The sequence below is a fragment of the Grammomys surdaster genome, unplaced genomic scaffold, assembly GCF_004785775.1.
Source record: "Grammomys surdaster isolate TR1022 unplaced genomic scaffold, NIH_TR_1.0 252, whole genome shotgun sequence".
NCBI lineage: Eukaryota > Metazoa > Chordata > Mammalia > Rodentia > Muridae > Grammomys > Grammomys surdaster.
The window spans coordinates 1,153,580-1,176,396 of record NW_021604693.1 but is presented as its reverse complement, the minus strand read 5'-3'; the positions used below and the strand labels follow the sequence as shown (position 1 = coordinate 1,176,396).

Below are 22,817 nucleotides of genomic sequence, written 5' to 3'. Positions count from 1 at the left end.
AACAAAGTTTAAAAATGGGGTACAGAGCTAAACAGAGAATTCTCAAGGGGAGAATCTCAAATAGGTGAGAAGCACTTAAATATGAATGCTCAACATCCTTATGTAGAGAAAGAGGAACACTCCTCCATTCCTAATGAGATTTTAAACTGATAAAAACACTCTGGAAATCAATCTGGAGGTTCTTCAGAAAATTGGAAATAGATCTACCCGAAGAAGCATCTATACCACTCTTGAGCATATACTCAAAAAATGCCCCACCATACCAAAGGGAAAGGGCTCCACTATGTTCACAGCAGCCTTTTCTGGAATACTTAGAAGGTGAAAATGTCCCACATGTTCTTTAACTGAAGAATAGATACAGAAAATGTGGTTCATTTACACAATGGAATACTATTCAGCTATTAAGAGCAAGGACATCCTGAGTTTTGCAAGCAAATGAATGGAAATAAAACATATCATCCTGAGTGAGGTAACTCAGACCCAAAAGTACATGAATGGTACATATTCACTAACAAGTGGATATTAGCCAAAAAATACAGAATGCCTAGAATAAAATCCACAGAACTCAAGATGGTTGACAAGCCAAGGGCCCAAGTGAGCATGCTTCAATCCCACTTGGGAGGAAGAAGAAAACAAACGTGGAAGGCAGAGGAGGGGAGGGACCTGTTAGACAAGGGGAAGGAGAATAAGATCATGTATGGTGGGGAGAGACGGGAGAGAAGCCCTGAGGTTTAGCAGAATGAATGGAGTTACCCAACCTCGGGTGTGTGGAGGTGGGAGGACCTTCTAGAAGTTACCAGAGACCTAGGAGGTGAAAGACTCTCAGGACTCAAAGGGCGGGAGCTTAGAAGAAATTCCCAACTATGTGGAGAAGTAACTTGTAGAGTCCACCTCCAGTAGAAAGCCAGACATCAAGTAGAGGAAAGGAGTTGGCATCTCACAGCCAAAAATTCTGACTCAGCATTGTTCCTGTCTAAAAAGAACTGGAGGGACAAAAGTGGGAAGAGATTGAGGAAAAAGAGGTCTAGTGACTAGACCAATTTGGAATCCACCTCAAACAGAGGCTCCAAGGCCTGACATTATCACTGATGCTATGGTGTGCTTACAGATAAGAGCCTAGCATGGCTGTCCTCCCAGAGGCCCAACAACAAGCTGACTGAGACAGACAAAGATGCTTATATCCAACCAAATTTTTCTTCGAATTTGTTTGCATACTAGATTACATTAATGGATTGTCATATATTGAACCATCCCTGCATTCCTGGGAAAAAGCCTAGTTGATCATGGTAAATGATGGTTTGGATGTGTTGTTGGAGTCAGTTTGCCAGAAGTTTTTTAATTGGTTATTTTATTTATTTGCATTTCATATATTGTTCCCCGACTCAGCCTTCCCTCCACATAAAACCCATCCCATCTCCCCTCCCCTTTCACTCTCTGAGGGTACTCCTCCACTCACCCACTCACTCCTTCCACACTGCTCTAATATCCCCCTATGCTGAGACATCTAGCCTCTGCAGGACCAAGGGCCTCCCCTCCCACTGATGCCAGATAAGGCAATCCTCTGCTACAGATGTAGCTAGAGCAATGAATCCCTGCATGTATACTCTTTTGCTGGTGGTTCAATCCCTAGGAGCTCTGGGTGGTCTGTTTAGTTGATATTGTTGTTCTTCCTATGGGGTTACAATCCCCTTCAGCTCCTTCATTCTTTTCTGTAACTCTTTCATTAGGATTCCTGGGTTCAGTCCAATGACTGGTTGTGAGTGTCTGCATCTGTATTCCTCAGGTGCTGGCAGAGCCTCTCAGGGTACTGCTATACCAGTCTCTTGTCAGCAAGAGACTGCTATAATGAGAGCTGTAATAGCAGGCACATATAGCTTGATCATGCTAGCCCTTTTTGTCCTGGGAATACTTTTATTCCTGCCCATCGTGTTAAAGCTTGTCTTTAACAACATCAACATTATTGGCAGCCAAAGTACATGGATTGAAACTGAAAATGGACCCCCAGACAGAGTTATTAAATTAACAGACTGGAAAGCAAATAACCAGTAAGATTCTGCACAGAGCTTTACCAACCTAAGACAGAAGTGCATTGCTTTTGATAATTCGTATTCCAAAATAGGAAAGGAAAGCATTCTTGTCAGCATGACCTAAGACAGGCTCAGTCTTGTTTACAAAATAAAAAAGGGTAGAGATATGGGGAACTTTTGGGACTGCTTGGCACTAATCTGACATTGGCCAAGGACAAGGAAATGGGCTTCAAGCAGGGATCTGACATTAAGCTAGAACAAAGACATAATAGCAGGCAGGAATCTAAACCTTAGCCTAGAACAAAGAAGTAGGCTTCAAGCATAAAAATGATGTAGGGCTAGGACAGGGAAGTAGGCTCAGATATTTTGGTCATCCTCAAAAATCCCTTAGAAACAGTGATCATAGGAGTGATCACAAGACATTTTCATTGTCTTGCTTGTTCTTTGATTATTTGTGTTTATTTTCTTGCTTGTTCCTTGACTTTTAGCATCTATTGCATTTCTAGTTCCTCAACCTAGAACTTACCTTCATACTTGGATGTAATTAAAGCAGATTAGGAAAAAATAAAAAAAAAATAAAAATTAATAGAAGAAGAAGAAGAAGAAGAAGAAGAAGAAGAAGAAGAGGAGGAGGAGGAGAAGAAGAAGGAGAAGAAAGGAGCATTAATGAGGTGAGATCTTCTGGGAAGTGTTCACAGAGAGTACAAAGAAACTGTATTTGAGAGATAGCCAAGGCTGTACCTCATACTGCAGCTATACTTGGTAATGTGTCAGAGTCACCCAGGTGTTACTAGTTTTGAAAGCATGAAGGGGTCATGAAGAGCAACTGAGGCTTGGCACTGTGAGGGACCATGGGCTGCCATAGGTGAAGGTGCAGTCTCAGTTGCAGTTAATGGCCCAGGACTGAAGGGGTCATGCAAAGGAGTTGAGGTTTGGCCGCATAATGAGAGCCTATGAGAGGCTATTGATGAAGCCTAGTAGTAGCACAAAATCCCAGTGTATTGGAGATGCCAGTATCGTGGTATGATCCCCAAGATCAGCAGCACCAGTGGAGTGGATCAACCTGTGCTTAGAGTGCTGCAGAGTGCTGTGCTGCAGAAGTATCTCCAGCCCTTTGGAAGAGCCCAAAAATCATATGTGGATTCCAGACATTGAAACAAAAAGCTGTAATATTGAAGTTACCTTGGAGACCCCAAGATGTTTGATATGCCAGAGCCATGGGCTCTCTCTGGTGAGGAAAACTGCTAACAGGGAGCAGAACCATCTCAGGAGAAAAAAGTTCGTTGCATTCAACAAAGATGAAAAAGGAATTGGAGATATGAAGACCTCTTTGACATCCACCATGGAGATGCAGAGATTGGAGTTTGCCCAGCTGGTTTCCTGTCTTGATTTGTGGATTAGAGTTAAGTGATTGAATGAATCTCAGAAGAGATGTTGATCTTTGACTTTTAATATGGTCTATGGAGATTTCGGAAGTTGGACTAAATGTACTTTTTGCATTATGCTATGGCTAGATATGATCCCCATAGATTCATGTGTTTAAGCAAGACTGTTGGGACCAGGGAGTGGAATGTGATGGTTTGTATATACTTGGCCCAGGGAGTGTGCAGCAGGAGGATGGATTTTTTTTTTAATCAATTCTTTCTGGATGTGTTTTTTTATTGGGAAATTGAGTCTGTTTATGTTGAAAAATATGCATGACCAATTACAGTTATATCCTTGAATTTTGTTGGTTGTTGTATTGCGCGCTCGCGTGTGTGTGTGTGTGTGTGTGTGTGTGTGTGTATGTGTGTGTGTGTGTCTATGTGTGTGTATACCTTCCTCATTTTTGTTTTGCTGGTGTAATGTTATTTATTTTCTGTGTTACCTGGGTATCAGTGGCCTCCTTGGGTTGGAGTTTTCCCTTTAGTACCTTCTTTAGGAATAGATTTGTGGATAGATAGTGTTGAAAGGATTTGGCCTTGTTATCAAATATCTTGTTTTCTTCATCTCAAGGGAAATAGCAAATACACATGAAGAAATGTTCACTATCCTTAGTCAACAGAGAAAATCAAATCAAAACAACCCGGAGATCCCATGTTACACAAGTCAGACTACCTAAGACCAAAAATTCAAGTGTACTCACTAAAAAGTGGATATTAGCTAAAAAAAAAAGTACAGAATATCCAGGATACAATCCACAGAACTGAAAAAGGCAAAAAAGCCAAAAGGCCCAAGGGCGGATGACTCAGTCCCACTTGGGAGCGAGAAGAAAGGTATCACAGGATAGGAGAAGGAAGGAGGAACCTGGATGGGAAAGGTTTCAGGGAGAGGAAGAAAGTAACATGATCAGGTATTGGGTGGAAGCAACAGAACTGAAGCCCTGAGGGTCAGCAGAAAGAATGGAAACAGGCAACCTCAGGAGTAAGGAGGTCAGTGAACCCTCCAGAAAGTACCAGAGAGCAGGAAAGTGAAAGACTCTCAGGGCTTAACAGAGGAACCTTATATGAAAGGTACTACAGTGGAGAGAGGAAACTTGTAGAGCCCACCTCCAGTAGAAAGATAGGGCATCAAGTGAGGGATGGGGTTGCCATCCCACAGTCAAGAACTCTGACCCAGTATTGTTTCTGTCTGAAAGAATTGTAGGGACAAAATGGAGAAGAGCCTGAGGAAAAGGGCATCCAGTGACAGGCCCAAATTGGGATCCCCCAAGTCCTGACACTATTACTGAGGCTATGGAGGGCTAACAACAAGGGACCTACCATGTGGACAACCACTTTGGAAATCAATTGGATGCTTTCTCTGAAAATTAGGACTAGGTTTGCATCAAGACTCAGCCTTTCCACACCTGGGCATCTACCCAAACAATGCCACACAATATCACAGCGACAGTTGCTCATCAGTGTTCATAAAAGCTTTACTCATAATAGCCAAGAACTGGAAACAACCTAGATGTACCTCATCTGAAGAATGGATAAAAAACTTTAGTACATCAGCCAATGAAAACAGAACCATCATGAATATTGCACACAAATGAGTGGAACCTGAGAAGATCATTTTGAGTGAAGAAACCCAGAACCAGAAAGACACATATAGTATGTATTCAGTTATAAATAGACATTAGCTATAAAGGGCAGAAACCACACTACAATCCACAGACCCAAAGAAACAAGGTAATAAAGAGGTCCCAAGAGAGGCTGTTGGAATCTCACTCACAAGGGGAAACTAAATATCCATTAGAGGTGGGTAGGAGAAAAGATGAGGAGGGAAATGGGAATGGCAGTGAGATGTGGGGAGAGGGAGGTGGGAGAGGGCGGAGAGTGAGAACTGAGATCAGTGAGGGACATCATGGGGACTAGCTGGAAGCCTGTGAAAGTGGCGTATATGAGGGGTCTATGTAGGTCTAACCAAGCAGAGTCTTTCTCACTATGTGCTCAGAGACTGATGTATGTGGGGGGTCATCAATGGGAGTCCCTGGGACAATGTTGGAGAAAAAGCATGACACAATGTCCTAAGGAGTTCACATCCACTAACAAGTGTGACGTCTCTGCCAGCTCTCTGCATCACAGAAGAGTGATGAGAGGCCCTGTGTGCCCACAAGTCATCTGAGTCAAGTTCCTTGCATGGAAAATCTAACCAGGAGAGGGCAGCACATTTTCCTTTTGAGCTTCATTCCTGTGGGGAGAATGGTGAGACTGAGCTCACAGAACTGAATGCAAGTCTTACTGGTTCACATGACGTGACCCATCACTTATTATCAGGACAAGAAAAACAACTGACCATAAAAGAGGCACCATAGCCATGTGACACAAGGGGCATGACAGTTCACAGAGTTCATGAGAGGGGAGTGTGGGAGCTAGGACAAAATCTGCCCCTTAGAAAGGGATGTGAAGCCAGGCAGTGGTGGCATATGCCTTTAATCCCAGCACTTGGGAGGCAGAAGAGGTGGATTTCTGAGTTTGAGGCTAGCCTGGTCTACAGAGTGAGTTCCAGGACAGCCAGAGCTGTACAGAGAAACCCTGTCTTGAAAAAAAACAAAGAACAAAAACAAAAACAAACAAAAAACCCCCCAAAATGAAACAAACAACCAAAACAAACAAACAAACAAACAAAAAACCAAACAAATCAAAAACAAAAACCAGAAAGTGATAAAAAAAAATAAACTTGGCATATACTTCGAGTCTGGGATCTTTATAGTAAATGTATTGATCATTAATATTTTGAAGACAAAACACAGGCATAAACTGTAGTTAATACTGTCCATCAAATCCTCTAGGGAACTTTTTTGGGTTTTATGGGAAATTGCCTGATATATCCTGGGCTTACTCAAGCTCACTTCGTAGCTACCTAAAATTCTAATCCTCCTAAGTCCAAGGGGTGGGGAATGAAATCACAGATATGAGCCATCACATCAGAAATATGCAGAGCTGGATATTAAACCCAGGCCTCTGAGAAAATCAAACAAGTACTTTACCAATTTATCACTTTTCTCATTTAATAGATGACATATATAGACAGCCGCACAATAAACAACATGGATGTTTTCTAGGTTCAGAAAAAAAAGGGAAAATATTAAGTAACTTGTTAGCCCTGGACCCATCCTTCAAAGTGATGCTGAGTTAGAAGATTTTCTTCAGAGAACACATTCTTTGCTTGTGATCATTACAAAAATGGAGGCTGAGAAATCTTAAGACCCAGAGGTGACATATGACTACAGGAAGACTCTTCTCTAAACACAGCTGAAATGTACAGATGAGCTCACAGTGTTCTGACAGTATCTAAAGACCAATAAAAGCCCAAATATACACCAAAGCCAGCATGGGGATGTAAAACAAGAGATCCCACTCTTAGGTTATGAGCTTTTGGAATCTAAGAGCTCCTGGAAAAGAGAGAGTCGGTTTTCATTAAAGGTTTGGCTAATTATGTAAAGACAGTACAAACTGCACTGAATAGAAGAAGGAAAGAACAGATAATTAGATGTGTCCGAAGGGCAATGGAAGAGGAAATAGTTCGAGAAAGAGTTAAATCAAAACCCATGGCTTAACATTTTAAACAACTGATTTCTAAAAATGAGGAAGAAACAGAGATGGTATTCTAGTAAAGATTGAAACAAGATATAAACTTAAATTTCAACAAGATTTGGAGTAATGCACTTGTTACACAAGAAGAAAAATATGACAACCTGAGGACAAAAGAAAAAAATCAGATAATTGGCAAAAGATAATGTCATGAAGGTTTACTCAGAAATAGAGAGACAGCCCAATGGTTAAGAGCACTGATTTCTCTTGCAGAGGACATGAGATCAAGCCCAAGCACCCATATTATGGTTCACAACCACTGGTAAATTCAGTCCCACAGAATCCAGTGTTATCTTCTAAATACAACATATACAAGTTTCACACATGTTGCACACACACACATGCACACATACACACACACACACACACACACACACACAAACAGTTTAGGCAAAATACTCATACCTGTAAATTAAATGAATATAAAACTAAATCTTTAAGACAGAAACACCCACAAAAACATGTCCAGTCAGACGTTAAGGAAGAGACAGACAACGAGATAATTCAGACCACTGTAACCACTTTGACATTGGACAGAAGATCTGGGCAGAATATCATTAAGGCATCACCAAAAACCACTAGCACGACTACAGACCAAGTGCACCACTGTGCAAAAAGCTTCCAACCCACAAAGCACCCACAACACTGTCCAGGCATCCCACTGCAGGTCACAGAACAGGTCTCTGGATTAAGATAAGCTCACATCAAGAAACACCTCAGCCACAGGGGAAAAAAAGAATACACAAATTTATTAAATGAAAGGAAAAAATGAGAACTCTCATGGGATTTAGCAGCACATTTTTAAAAACAAGACATTCAGGGGAAGAATCAAAATAAATTCAGGTTAGTAAGGAGGGTAAGCAGATGGACAGGGTAAGGGCAAGGGAAGATGAAGAGATGAAGACTCAATTAACACAATATATAGAAGAATGAAATTTTTAGAAACTTTAAATTGTAAACACAAGACTCATTGTGGTGGCCCACATCTCTAATCCCTGCACTTGGGAAGCATAGGGTGGAGATCTCTATGAGGTCTGGTTTAGACTGGTCTACATAACAAGGTCAAGGACAACCAGCACTACATAGCCACAGACTGTTTTGATACAACCACAAAGATAACTAAACCCATCAGCATAGGAACAAAAACAGAGAAAAATTAAAGCACCAAACATTGAAAACTACAGAGTAAAATGGTTGTGTAGCTCACTGGTAGAGTATGTGCTTAAAACACTGGAGGCTGTTCCATCAATTCCTGACACAGAAAAACAAACAGGAAAAATATAATTTTACTGAGTTCATTCTCTTGAACTGTGCTACCATGCAGACACAAACATGTCAATATTTGGCAAGGCACTGAAGGGCAAGTCCATTATTTTTGAGGTTGAATTCAGTGACACCATTGAGGATTCAAGACTGAGATCCAGGACTAAGAATTCATGTCATCAAAACTCTAGCAGCTGCTGATATTTCCCACCAGCAGATGGAGGGAGACGCAAGCCTGTCTGACTACAGCATCCAGAAAGATCCACCCTGCACTTGGTGCTGGGCCTGTGTGCTGCCATCCTCCACCAACCCCATTGCTAGCTTCTCAAGTTTACAACTGCAACACAATGATACAGTGATGCTCCCAAATGCTGCCCACACCTGCACCAGTGTGTGTTGAACTTCAGCAGGAATCATGACCCTATTCATTCATCAACAACCTGTATCCCAAGAAACTCAATTAAACACCTGGATACCTATTTGGACCAGTATCTCCATGATCACATAATTTGTTGACTAAGCAGAAGGACTTAGGAAAACGATGATGATAAGTGTAGGGACAATTGGATGGCTCAGTATATAAGGGCCTGCTGCCAACTTAAGACCTGCCTCTGATTGACAGGACCAACATGGTAAAAGGAAAATTTATTATTGAAATTATATTCTGACCTCCACACATGTGCTTTGACACACATGCATGTACATACACAAACAAATGTACAGTAACGAAAAACCACTAAAGAAAGAAATAGAAATATGAATCCCTAAAATTGAACAGGAAAATACAAATGTGAAAAAAAAACAAACAAGCAAATTATAGTGCCCAGTGCCCAAGGCTGTAAATCTTACTCCAATCAGATATAAAGAGCGGAACCCTTCTCAGAAATATCAAAAATGGTGAAAAGAAGGAAATATTTCATGTAAAAATGGGAAAAGAAACAAAGCAAAATCACACTTAAATTTGTACTGTTGTGTGACATGTTCACACATGTCTGCTACAATATGGCTCTGACAGTGACGAGCACAGGTGAGGCGAACATGGTGAACTGAGGAAATGTCATCTGTGTAAGACCTGATTGCAGAGAGTCTACTGCCTGGCCTAGTCACAGAACTGAGTAAGTCAAAATATAGAGTCTGAGGGGAGAATTTCCACTTCCTGTGGGGCTGGTGAAATGTGACCATGTCATAAGGACAGTCCTGCCTCCAGGGCCACACCCTGTTTCCAATCCCTTCAGAAAGGCTCTGTAGCTCTGCCCTCAAGCACAGTTGCAGCCTCTGAGAGGAGATGCCATGACCTTCACCTTCAAAGCCCTGCTCTGTCTTGGTGAGATGTGAAGAGAGGGAGGGTATACTGAGGTCTAAAAACGATCAGGGCCAGTAGCTGAGCACTCACTCATCAGGAGATCCCAGGGTTTCAGGCATTTCTGCAGAGAAGGGGACTTGCTCAGCCTTAGGGACAAATCTCTTACAGAGAACTCTATTACAGGACTGACTCTGGGCCTCTGGATACCAGTATTGACAGGTGAGTGTGTCTGTAGGTCTCCTGAAATGCTCTGCTCTTCATATCCAGGACCCAGACCTGGGCAGTAATGTTGGAAAACACCTCATGTGTGTTATTCCTGGGGGTGGTTGGAAGGCCATGGGCTTAAGGACTGCAATCTGAAGGTGGGTGTTCTAATTCTTAGCTGCTCTGTTACTTGCAGGGTCCCTCCCTAAGCCTATCCTCAGAGCACACCCAGACTCTGTGGTCTCAATGGGGACTAAGGTGACCTTCTTGTGTGAAGAGACCCTCGGAGCCAATGAGTACATTCTCTATAAAAATGGATATCTATATAGGATAATCATAAAGTTTCAACAGAAGCCAGCAAACAACGCTGAATTCTCATTGTCAAATGTAGACCAGCAAAATGCAGGGAAATATAAATGTTTCTACAAGACCCAGGCTAAATCATCAGACTTCAGTGACACCCTGGAGCTGGTGGTGACAGGTGAGAGAACACACAGGGTCCCAGGCCTCAGGTTTTGACTGTCAAGACTTAGTTGTGTTCAAAGGAATGCCCACCCACCCACACTCCCACCTCAGAGCCAAGGAAGATAATGAGGGCTGGCAACATTTAACTAATTACTTCTTCTCTCCTAGGAGCCTATAGGAAACCAAGTCTTTCAGCCCAGACCAGCCCTGTAGTGACCTCAGGAGGGTATGTCACCCTCCAGTGTGAGTCTAGGCAGAACTATTACAGATTAATTCTGATTGTAGAAGGACCACAGAAGCTCTCCTGGAGAAAAGACTCACAGTATAGCCACTCTACTAGAAAGTTCCAGGCCCTGTTCTCTGTGGGCCCTGTGACCCCCAACCAGAGATGGATATGCAGATGCTACAGCTATGACAAGAACAAACCAGCGGTGTGGTCAGATCCTAGTGAACACCTGGAGGTCCTGGTCTCAGGTAGGGCCTTTCCATGGAATGACATTGAAATGATACAGTCACTCAGAGAGCACGTGGTATGTGTGCATGTGAGGATCCAGGGCTCTTTAGAACTTTGACACACAGCACAGGAAATAATGGGAACCAAGATATAGAAAGAAAGGCTGAGAGTGACAGCAAAGCCCAGAGTTCCCTGTAGGGAGACTATTCTTCATGAGGCCTTCTGTTAATCTGGACTAGCTTTAGCACCATCCACTAGAGTTCAGAGAATCTAGAAGAACAGAGAGAGGAAGGATGGTGGTAGGTAGAGAGGTTGAGGGCATCTGAAGATCTCAGCCAAGAGAACACAGAACCAACTAAGCACAAATCACCAGGGCTCACAGAGTCCGCATGGGTCTGTCCTAGGATCTTTGAATACATGCTGTGGCTGTTTGGCATGGTTTTGTTGTTGTTGTTGTTGTTGTTGTTGTTTGGGTGTAGGGGGGTGTTGCATTTTGCTGTGTACTCCTGGTTTATTGTCCTGGACCTCATTCTGTAGACCAGACAAGCCTCCAACTCAGAGATCCACCTGGCTTTATCTCCTGAGTTCGCAGATTAAATGTGCTTGCCACAATCACCTGGCTTGCTTCAGGTTCAGTGGAAGTGGAGATGTCTCTGACATTTTTACCTACACATGAAATGTTTTTGCTCCTAGTGGTTTGCCTTGTCCAGTCTTAATATGAGGGTATGTGCCCAATATTCTTGCATCTTGTTATGCCACATTCAGTAAATGTCACTGAAAAGCCTTCTATTCTCTGAAAGGAAATGGAGGAACAGTGAATCTGGGGATGAAGGAAAGTGGGGAGGATTGTGTGATATTAGGAAAAAGGGGAGGATGGGAGCCTGTCTTCCTGTGTATTGTATGAAAGAAGAATAAATTTAAAAAAGAAAGCAACATCCACTGTGGGACATTTTCTGTGCCATTTTCAAACACACACACATGTTCTTCTCTCTTACTTCTATGTAGGGAACCTCCAAAAACCAACCATCAAGGCTGAACCAGGCTCTGTGATTCCCTCCGGAAAAGCCCTGACCATCTGGTGTCAGGGGATCCTGGATGCTGAAATATATTTTCTGAATAAGGAGGGAAGCCAAGAAACTTGGAACACACAGATCCTACATACACCTGGGAACAAGGGCAAGTTCTTCATCCCTTCTGTGACAGGAGATCATGCAGGACAATATCACTGTTATTGTTACAGCTCAGCTGGTTGGTCAGAGCCCAGTGACACCTTGGACCTGGTGGTGACAGGTGAGGGAAGGGACAGTCAGATTCTCAACCCCAGGCTCTGCTCTCAGGAGTATTTCCTCCCCTACAGACTGTTCCATGAGAACATTGTGACAGTGTGAGAACATGTGACAGACTTCCTCCTTCTCTCCTGGGAATCTATGTCTAATATAAACCTATGCTGTCAGTACTTCCCAGCCCTGTGGTGACAGCAGGAAGGAACATGACACTCCACTGTGACTCACAGAGACACTATGATAAATTCATGTTCACCAGGTAGATCAGAAATTCACCAGCTCACTGGACACACAGCATATACATTCTAGTGGACAGTACCAAGCCCTTCTCATTATGGGACCCTTGAACCCAAACCACACAGGGGCGTTCATATGTTATGGTCACTGTGAGCATACCCCACAGCTGTGGTCAGTACCCAGTGAGCTCTAACAAATACTTATCTCAGGTAAGTCACTACTTGTTATTCACCTATCATTTTTTGAGAACCTAAGGCTTTTGCCATGGCCTGCCCCTCTGTGGAGTTGAAGATAGAGAAGAACTAAATGGAGAGCCTATGTTCACAATCACAGCCTGGCTTGGGGAGAAGCTGGGACATGTGCTGGGCAGAATGGGAAGGCCTGGGTGTTTCCCACGACCAAATCTCAGTAAATAGCTGTCACTTTCCCTCTAGGACTGTCCAAGAAGCCCTCTCTGCTGACTCACCAAGGCCATATCCTAGAACCTGGAATGAGCCTCACCCTGCAGTGTTCCTCTGACATCAACTATGACAGATTTGTTCTGTACAAGGTGGGGGAATCTAACATCATGCAGCACCCTAGCCTGCAGAACGACACTGGCTTCTCCATGGCCAGCTTCACAGTCGGCAATGTGAGCCACTCCGCTGGAGGACAATACAGATGCTATGGTGCACACAAACTCTCCTCTGAGTGGTCAGCCTCCAGTGATCCCCTAGACATCCTGATCACAGGTGAGGATCTACAGAGATCCTCTGCTCAGGCTCTCATGGGGGAGCTGAGGAGCTGAGGGCTGGGATGACAGACGGGTATCTTAGGCAGAAAAAGATACAGGGAGAGGAGTGCAGGAGCTAAGCTTAGTCAGAGAAAAGAGAGAGAGAGACCCAGGTTCTCAAGGTGGAATCTTCTGTCCTTTGAGTTCAGAACAAGGAAGCCAGCCTCTCATCATTTCTCTTCTCTTCAGGACTGCTCGATGACACTCCTTCCCTCTCAGTGAAGCCTAACTCCACAGTAGACTCAGGAGAGAATGTGACCCTGTTGTGTTGGTCAATGTACAGTATGGACACTTTCATTCTGTCCAAGGAGGGATCAGCCCAGCCCCCCATGCGACTAAGATCAAAGTTCCAAGACTGGCAGTTCCAGGCAGAATTCTACATGAAATCTGTGACCTCCCATTTCTCAGGCACCTACAGATGCTATGGTTCTCAATTCTCATCTCTCTACCTGTTGTCATATGCCAGTGCCCCTGTGGAGCTCACAGTCTCAGGTGAGGTGATCCTGACATCTCAGCATGAGTCACAACCCACACTCTAGCAGAGCTCTTTATTTGGTTTGGATTAAGAAGACAAATGGAAGACTTAGTCAGAAGTTGTACTAGTCAACACAGAGCTATATGCCAGCAATGATGGTTCATGTAATGTTCACTCTATCCTAAGGGAGATTCTATGGTAGATGTAGGACAGATAGCAGGAAGAACATCTTCTTTTTGTTTTGTTTCCTAGGACCCACTGAAGCCTCCAGCAGGCCACCCAAAGGGCCCATCCCAAAAGCCCGTAAGTATCAGGCTCCTCTGCATAGAGAACATGCTGCAAACACAGGAGCCTTTCAAACAGCTCTTGGTAATCCAAAATCTCATTTCTCAGTCATTTCAGCTTTTAAATATGAGAGATCAACAATATCCCAAAAAAGAAACCAACATTGTCCATTTACAACAATTATTAGCTGTAATAGATTATGAAATACTGCAGAGTGTCACTCAGATGAATATTCGCCCTCATGATGATGGGGGATACCCTGAATCATTCTAGGCAAGCTCACTACACTCCCTGCTAATGGAACCCAGAGGATGGGGCTTAACTATTGGGCTACAGAAAGTAGCACCCTAAGATTGACATTTAGGTTCAAGATGGATGATGTGGCAGGTGGGTAAGATTGTGAGCAAGGAACCCAGACTGTCACCTCCCCTTAATGCTCCTAAGAAACAAGCATTTCAAAAGCATAGAGTCATGCCAAAGAGAGCTAATAAAGTCTCTGTTGGAATGTAGACATGGATAGGTAGGTAATAGGTACTTCTGGGCTTGATACAGCTGCTTCTGGAGATCCTGACTTGGATAAGCACTTCCCTTTCTGGGATGCTGTTTCTCTCAGTGTAATGACAGAAGCCTAATTCACATGTCTAAATTGTACTGGTCATGCTTGTGACCTCTGCTGACAAATGACATCTCCAGAACCTGATTCTGCAGTGGGTCTGGCCAATATTCTGTTGACAAGGCAGGGGTGTTTCAAATGGTTATGGTAGAGGATTTAGGTTCCTTCAGGTTAGCTCATGGGGCTTAATTTTAGGACTCTCTGATATTTGTGATGTCCAAACTTAGGAGCATCTTCAGGTGCTTCAGATGCCTGCACTCATCTGTACTCATCTTATCACAGACCAATTACTGTGGAGCTCACAGTTCACGTTGAGGTGATCCTCATCTCTCTGAACTGAAGTGGTGTCTCAGCATCCTCAGTTTACAACAATAATCAGATAGCATAGGGTTTGAAAACCTGCAGAGTGTCAGTCAGATGGGTATTCAACCTTATGATGGTGGGGAATAATCTGAATCATTCTAGAGTATAGTACACTATACTCCCTGTTAATGGAACCCAGAGATTTCATGTACTTTGAAAGAGAATCTTGGGGAGGACACAGAAAGATAAAGAATCCTAAACAGGAACTCATCCCCAATGCCAACCTCTTCTTCTCAATCTCAAATAAACAGGATTCACAGAATCCCTGTCAGATCCTTGCTCTCAGTGCAGTCATGGATCATGGTGAGTCCAGGAGAAGACCCAGCCTTGGTGTAACAATTACAAACCCTGCTATACTATCTTTCTGTTCAAAACAGATTCAAATCCATAACTCAACCCTGTCACACTGAATTCGCCATAAGAACTACACCAAAACAAGCTTCACATCAAGCAAAATAAAGTCCACCAATTGTAATCAAAATCTATTTCTTTGTGAAATTTGCAACCTTTCCCTCCAGAGAGGAATAGAGGAAATGTGACTGTATGTGTTCAACTTTAACTAAAGTGGTTATAACTAAGAACTCCAAGGCCTTAGCGTACCTATCTTAACAAGAGAAAGTTGAGGGTGGGATCTCCTAGGATTGAAGTGATGTTACTCAAGTGTAACATGTCCTGTTGTATTAATAACTATCATTTGTAAAAGAGAGATAAGTAAATCTTAGATGTGTCAGTCTTGGATCTATATATAAGAAGTAGCCCTGTTATTTGGGTTACTAAGAGGCTGAGACCTCACTGGATTACCATCCACTTATATTTTTGAGGCACACTTGCATTTACATAGAGAGTGGGCTTAGGGTGAGGGACATGAAGAACGGGAGAGGGAGAAGGTGAGGGAGAGTGAGAGTGAAAGAGAGAAAGAGAGAGAGAGAGGGAGGGAGGGAGAGAGAGAGAGAGAGAGAGAAAGAGAGAGAGAGAGAGAGAGAGAGAGAGAGGGAGGGCAGGGAAATGGTCAAAAAAGTGAGAAATGGAAGGATCTGAGTGTGACAAAGGAAAAAAAAAACACCAAAAAAACCCCACTGAGAATCCAAGTCTGTACAAACAAACTCGGATGGACTCACCAGGGAAACCACACTAAGTATTCTTTTTTTTTTTATTGGATATTTTATTTACATTCCATATGTTATCCCCTTACCCCATCCCCCTCCCACCCGGGAACCCCCCATCCCCTTACCCCTCCTCCTTCTTCTCCGTGGATGTAACCCCCACCTACCCCCCCACTCCCACTTCCCCACCCTCAAAATTCCCACCCCCTGGGGCGTCTAGCCTTCATGAGGTCAAGGATCTCATCTTCCACCTGTGCCCGGCAGGGCCCTCCACTCTTACATATTCAGCTGAAGCCCTGGATCCCTCCATAAGTGCTCCCAGGCTGGTGGTTAGGACCCTGGGAGCTGTGGTTGGTTGGTATTGTTGCTCTCCTCATGGTGCCACAAACCCTTTCAGCTCCTTCAGTCCTCACTCTAACTACTCCATTGAGAACCTCATGATCAGTTCAATGGCTAGTTGTGAGCATCTGCCTCTGAGTATGTCAGACTCTTGAAGGCCTCTGAGGAGACATCCATATCAGGCCCTTATCGGCATGCACTTCCTGACTTCCACATCAGCATCTACCTTTGGTGACTGCACATGGGATGGACTAAGTATTCTTCTGTGACTGCTAAGAGAAGTTATGTAGGGTCTACTGCCTGAAATCAACTGTTCTACTCTGAATTTGCTGGTTCTACTGGTATGTCATTGGTATTTTATTAGCACAATGGTCCTTAAGTATTGAGTAAGAATTAGAAAGCAAACTCAGCTATGCCGCAGGAAAGATTCATCCCAGAAGTCCATGAGCTTATGTGGTAAGAAAACTGGGCATCTACAATAAATGATAAAGTGCAACTCAGAAGAAATAAAAAGGTCTCTTGAGTAAACATTTATTCTACTCCTCTTATTTTATCCTCAGGACCAGCTGAGACCTTCTGTCCATCCTAGAAGATGCCCAAACCCAAGACAGTTCAATAAAGAAAATTGCAAGTCATAGAATAGGAAACAGTAGAATCAAGTTCTTCCAGATAAAACATGGGCCCTTGGTGGACACTTAGTTTTCTTGCAGGAATTTGGAACATCCCTAGTTTCTGTAACTTCTTTGTTTAAATCCACAGCCCCAGAGAAGCAGGATCACACAATGGAGAATCTCATCAGGATGGGGATTGCTGTCATGGTCCTCATAGCCCTTCTGATTCTGGTCTTAGAGGCCAGGGGCAGCCAGAGACAGATCCATTGTATAACTGAAAGATAATCTGAAGAGAAAAAAGTATATCATACAAGGTGATACAGTCTGGGAAATGAATCTGAAGATACAAAATTTTCTGTCAGAAAATCCAGAACTCAGGGTGAGGAAATATCAGGAGAAAATGTGCTGGGATAAAATGTGTTTGGAGTTCAGAAGAAGGTGGGAGTTTCATGGTGAGATTCTTCTTCAGCAAATTAATTACTGTCTTTCCACATGCTGGGACATTTGTTTCCTGAACCAACACTATTCTGAAACTATGCAGTGATGGAATGTGCTGTCCCATCTGCCTGGAATACCTTTCACCTGTTTGATTGTGATTTCTGTAAGGGATATATATATATGCACTTCAGTTTTAAAGGCCTTTGTCATCTTTGTAATATTGGCTTTAAGGTCATTTTATAGTGTGTGTGTTTCTGTGTCTTTGTGTCTTTGTGTTAGTTAACTTCTATTGGTTGTATTTTAAGGCAGGTTGTTAGCCAGAGGCTTGGGAGGGGAGAGGCTTAGTTAGTATCCCTGGTGCCTGTAGACTTCCTGAAGTGCATGCAGAGCAGATGGGTGGGAAATGGCGTATGCAGTGAAGTTTCCTGCTCTTGGGTAAGAATTCAGGGGAGTAGCAGGCCGAGCTTTAATAGGGAGAGAGTTAACTGTTGTCCCTTCAGATGGAGGATTCCAGGGAAACAGGCCAACTTCTTGGTGACATTGATTTTATAAAGGAAGATACCAGTAAAATGACTCCTAGATCAAGGTCTTGCTCAGCAATTATCACAGAAGCTTCCTCCTGCATAATATGAGAAATTATACAGACTGAACGATGTGCAGAGAAACATCTGACTACACTAAATCCTGAATGGAATGGCTGCCCTTTCTAGGCCCAGGGAACTTGGAGAAACAGAAGTTGGAGAGATCATGAGAACCAGAGGAGAAGGATGACACCAAAGAAACTAAGTTTCCAGACATAAGTGTCTGATGCAAACATGGACTCACAGAGACTGTGGCAGCATGTACAGGGCCAGCACACGTCTAAGTGAGATCATGTCCCAGTGCTGAGAGACAATGTACACACAAGACCTCATCTATAATCCAGAAGCTATCACACACTGAGAAACACTTGCCAAAGAAAAATTAGTTTTTCCAAGAAAGGCACACTGCTATGAAAGCAAACTAAATGGCAAGTCTCGGGCCCAGAAGCATATGGACAACACAAAATGAACACAATGATATTTTAAGCAGTCTTTGCTTAAAATGCTTGTTTTTGTTTATATATATATAATGATTTCCTGTTTTGTGTTTTTATGAGCTTTCATGTAATTCATAATGTAGATGTGTATAAAAGTCACCAAATTACACATCATAAGCACATTCAATTCTATTTACAAGTGTTTCATGTACGGTTAGAAGAAAGATTTTCATTTTCTTCTTCAGTTTTTCTGTTCTGTTTGAACAATTAATTTATTTGTTTAATGTCATTTCAGTTTAAATTTCACTTTATACGTGAAGTACTTAATAGAATTTAAATATTAGTTCCATAACACAAACTTTCATAAGCTTAAAATATGATTATACTGGCCCCTCCAATTTCTTCCTTTAAATGACTCTCATATTCTGCTTCCCCTACACACTCTTAAAATGATCAGTAGATTTTCTTTGTTATATACATACACGTGAATATTATGTGCATAAATATGTAAACACATTCTGCTGAGTCCATGTAGTGTTGTTCCTTCATGAGTTTGTGCCTCACCATGTGACATTGCATGAGAAACTAGGGGCCATCCCTAGAGAAATGTGATTCTAACTCTCAGCATTTCTTAGTTGTGTATTGTTCTTCATCTAGGGATAGTGACCTGACAGAAATTCTCCTTCCACATTAGTGTGTCTACTGGTGGTGTTCCTCTTCAGGTCTTCTTTAGGCAGCCATATTGTTGAGATAGTACCCAAATTGTTTCCCTGTCTTTTCTAGGAGACAAAATCTTCCACAAGATTTCCAGGTCTTATGGCACTTAGTCTTTCTGCTCCCTCTTCTGCAATTTTACCTGAGCATTAGGTACAGGAATTACCTTGTAGTTATTTGAGTTGAGACTAAGAACTGCCCAATTAGGTGTTCTCTGTTATTTGACCAGTTGTGGTTTTCTGTAATGGACTCTATGACATACAGGAGATGATTTTGTTCTGAGGTGTTAGAGCTACACTTACATATTAATTTTCTATAGTCTTAGAGTGAAAAATAAACCAAGGAAATACAATACACAATTTACTAGGTTCATAGTAAATATGTTTCCTGCACTGGTCAGACCATGAATCACTTTTGCAATAATAACTTATTTGAAAAATTACATGAATAACCACTCAGCATTGGGCATTCCATGAATGGGCTCATACCTGTGATGAAGGAATACCCTTTCTTTTTTTATTGGATATTTTATTTATGTTTCAGATGTGTTTTCCTTACCCAATTTCTCCCCCACCCTGCCCAGAAACACCCTATCCCATCCCCCCTCTTCCTGCTTCTATGAGGCTGTGACCCCCACCTACACTCCACCTCCTACCTCCCGACCCCTGAATTCCCCCACACTGGGGAATCCAGCCTTTAAGGGATCAAGGATCTCCTCTCCCACCCATGCTCAACAAGGTCATCCTCCTCTACATATACAGCTAGAGCCATGTGGCCCTCTCTTTGTGCTCCCAGGCTGGTGGTTTAGACTCTGGGAGCTCTGGTTGGTTGCTAGTGTTGTTCTTTTCATAGGGCCACAAACACTTTCAGCTCCTTTAGTATTCACTCTAACTCCTCCATTGGGAACCCCTTGATCAGTTCAGTGGTTAGCTGTGAGCATCCACCTCTGTATATGTCAGACTCTTGCAGACTTCTAAGGAGACAGGTACATCAGGCTCCTGTCAGCATGCACTTCCTGACATCCACATCAGCGTCTACCTTTGGTGACTGCACATGGAATGGATACCCAGGTAGAATGGTCTCCAGATGGCCCCCTGTCAGTTTCTATCCCACTCTTTGTCTCCATATTTGCTTCCTTGAGTATTTTGTTACTCCTTCTAAGAAGGACCGAAGCACCACACTTTGGTCTTCCTTCTTCATGAGCTTCATGTGGTCTGTGAGTTGAATTTTGGGTATTTCAAGCTTCTGGGCTAATATCTGATTATAAGTGAGTGAAGTGCACGTGTGTTCTTTTGTGATTAGATAACATCAGTTGAGGCTATATTTTCTAGTTCCATCCATTTACCTATGAATTTCTTGAATTCATTGTTTTTAATAGCTGAGTAATACTCGATTGTGTAAATGTACCACATTTTTTGTGTATCCATTCCACTGTTGAAGGGCATCTGGGTTCTTTCCAGCTTCTGGCTATTATAAATAAGGCTGCTATGAACATTGTGTAGCACATGTCCTTGTTATATGTTGGAGCATCTTCTGGGTATATGCCCAGGAGTGGTATAACTGGATCCTCAGGTAATGCTATGTTCAATTTTCTGAGGATCTGCCAGACTGATTTCCAGAGTGTTTGTACCATCTTGCAGTTCCACCAACAATGGAGTAGTGTTCCTCTTTCTCCACATCCTCGCCAGCATCTACTATCACCTGAGTTTTTGATCTTAGCCATTCTGACTGGTGTGAAATGGAATCTCAGGGTTGTTTTTAGTTGTATGTCCCTGAGGACTAAGAATGTTGAACATTTCTTTAGGTGCTTCTCAGCCGTTCAAGTTTCCTCAGTTGAGAATTCTTTGTTTAGCCTTATACCCCATCTTTTAATAGGGTTATTTGTTTTTCTGGAGTCTTATTTCTTGAGTTCTTTTTATATATTGGATATTAGCCCTCTATCGGATGTAGGATTGGTCAAGATCTTTTCCCAATCTCTTGGTTGCCATTTTGTCCTACTGACAGTGTACTCTGCCTTACAGAAGCTTCACAATTTTATGAGGTCCCATTTGGCAATTATTGCTCTTAGAGCATAAGCTATTGGTATTCTGTTCAGGAACTTTCCCCCTGTGCGTAGGTATTAGAGGGACTTCCCCACATTGTCTTCTATTAGTTTCAGTGTATCTGGTTTTATGTGAAGGTCCTTTATCCACTTGGACTTGGGCTTTGTACAAGGAGATAAGAATGGATTGTTTTGCATTCTTCTACATATTGACCTCCAGTTGAACCAGCACCATTTGTTGAAAATGTTGTCCTTCATGGCTCCATGTATATAGGTAGTTGAGGGTGGCATCAGTTAAAGTGGAGGACCTTGGTTTCTTATAGTTTGGATTCTCTAGTGTTGGGGAATTTGAGAGCAGTGAGGCAGGAATGGGAGAATGGTGGGAGCTCACCCTCATAGAAACTCCCAGAATTATATGGGTTAGATATGGTAAAAACAGGCCACCAGACAACTAGATTCCAAGATTAAAACAAAAAATATCTTGAGCTAAAATTTGTTTTGAGAATTGTATATTGTAGTATACACAGCCTTGGTTTACCTACTCACCAAGCAAACTAAGCAGACCTGCTTGAACCTCTGATGTCCTGGAATCTCTGCTGGATGAAGTGAAGACACAGATGACAGAGGCTTCTCAATTTCCTCTTTCCCCTGCCCCTCTTCTAATATCTCAATGCTCATAATCAGCTTGAAGAAGTTAATGAAGAGTCAGCACCCCTGTTGCCTGGCCTTGGGTACTGAGGTGTTTAATATTGGGCTTTCTTTCTAGGGAAAAACAGTGGTTATGTTGGAACAGAAAAGAATAACTAGGATTTAATGCATAGCCATAACCTATTGGTAGAAGTCTGTATAATTGTTATTAAGCTGAAGTTATAATTTCTTAAATGGTACAAAATTTACTTTGATTTCATATTTAAGGTTTTCATTGGTACGAGTTTCTTATTGATATAGAAGTGAGATTAACGTTGTTACTCTCATAGGCATTGTGCCTATATAACACATTTAGGAATACAAGGCTTAGACCCAGTCCTTCTTTAACTTTTTAAAACTGATTTGAGATGGTTGGCCTGTGAGTTAAGGGCCTATAGCAAATTCATGGCTCTGAGTTTATTGTTAGGGTGTTTTCTATATTTTATTTAGAAATAGCTGAGGAGTTAACAGACACCAGTCCACATTGGTTTACATGGATAGTTGGTTTTCAAAACGTCAGAAGTCCACAGAATTGACTTTACAAACATTTCTGTATTAATGTTCATTTTGATTAGAGACCTGTCTACTCCCAACAGCTTCCTGTCTTGGATTCTAAGAAAAAATTGAGCATCTTTGGAGTTACTCCAGTTGTGGTGAGACAGCCACTAGGCAAGAATTGCCTCTTTTCATCTACAGACAAATTACTGTCCTGAAAAGGACACACTTGCAGAATAGTTGACTGATTATATCAGCCAAGACAGAGTAATCAGCCCTTAATAATTCTGCATCACTAGGACTGACAGATGATCCTGGGCCAGAAGGCTGAAGATCGGATGCTCCAACATTTTGTAGTATAGGGACTGTTCCAGGTCTTCAGCAGTCTCTATAAATTGGCTAAGTTTTAGAAGCTATGCTTTGTGCTTCCTATAATTTCAGTTAATTCAGTCATTCTGGATTTCTGACAGGGTTGGAGACTTATAGTTTCATAGCCAATCCTGGCTATTTACTTTGAGAGAAAAGTCTTGAGAGGATGGCTTTTAGCTGACATTCTAAAGCCAAAAAAGA

At 42.4% G+C, this 22,817-nt stretch overlaps 1 pseudogene; it reads left to right on the top strand.

The window, feature by feature from the left end:
- The first annotated feature begins 9,587 nt into the window (after positions 1-9,587).
- On the top strand, positions 9,588-15,379 carry LOC114627328 (annotated as a pseudogene).
- The last annotated feature ends 7,438 nt before the right edge of the window (positions 15,380-22,817 follow it).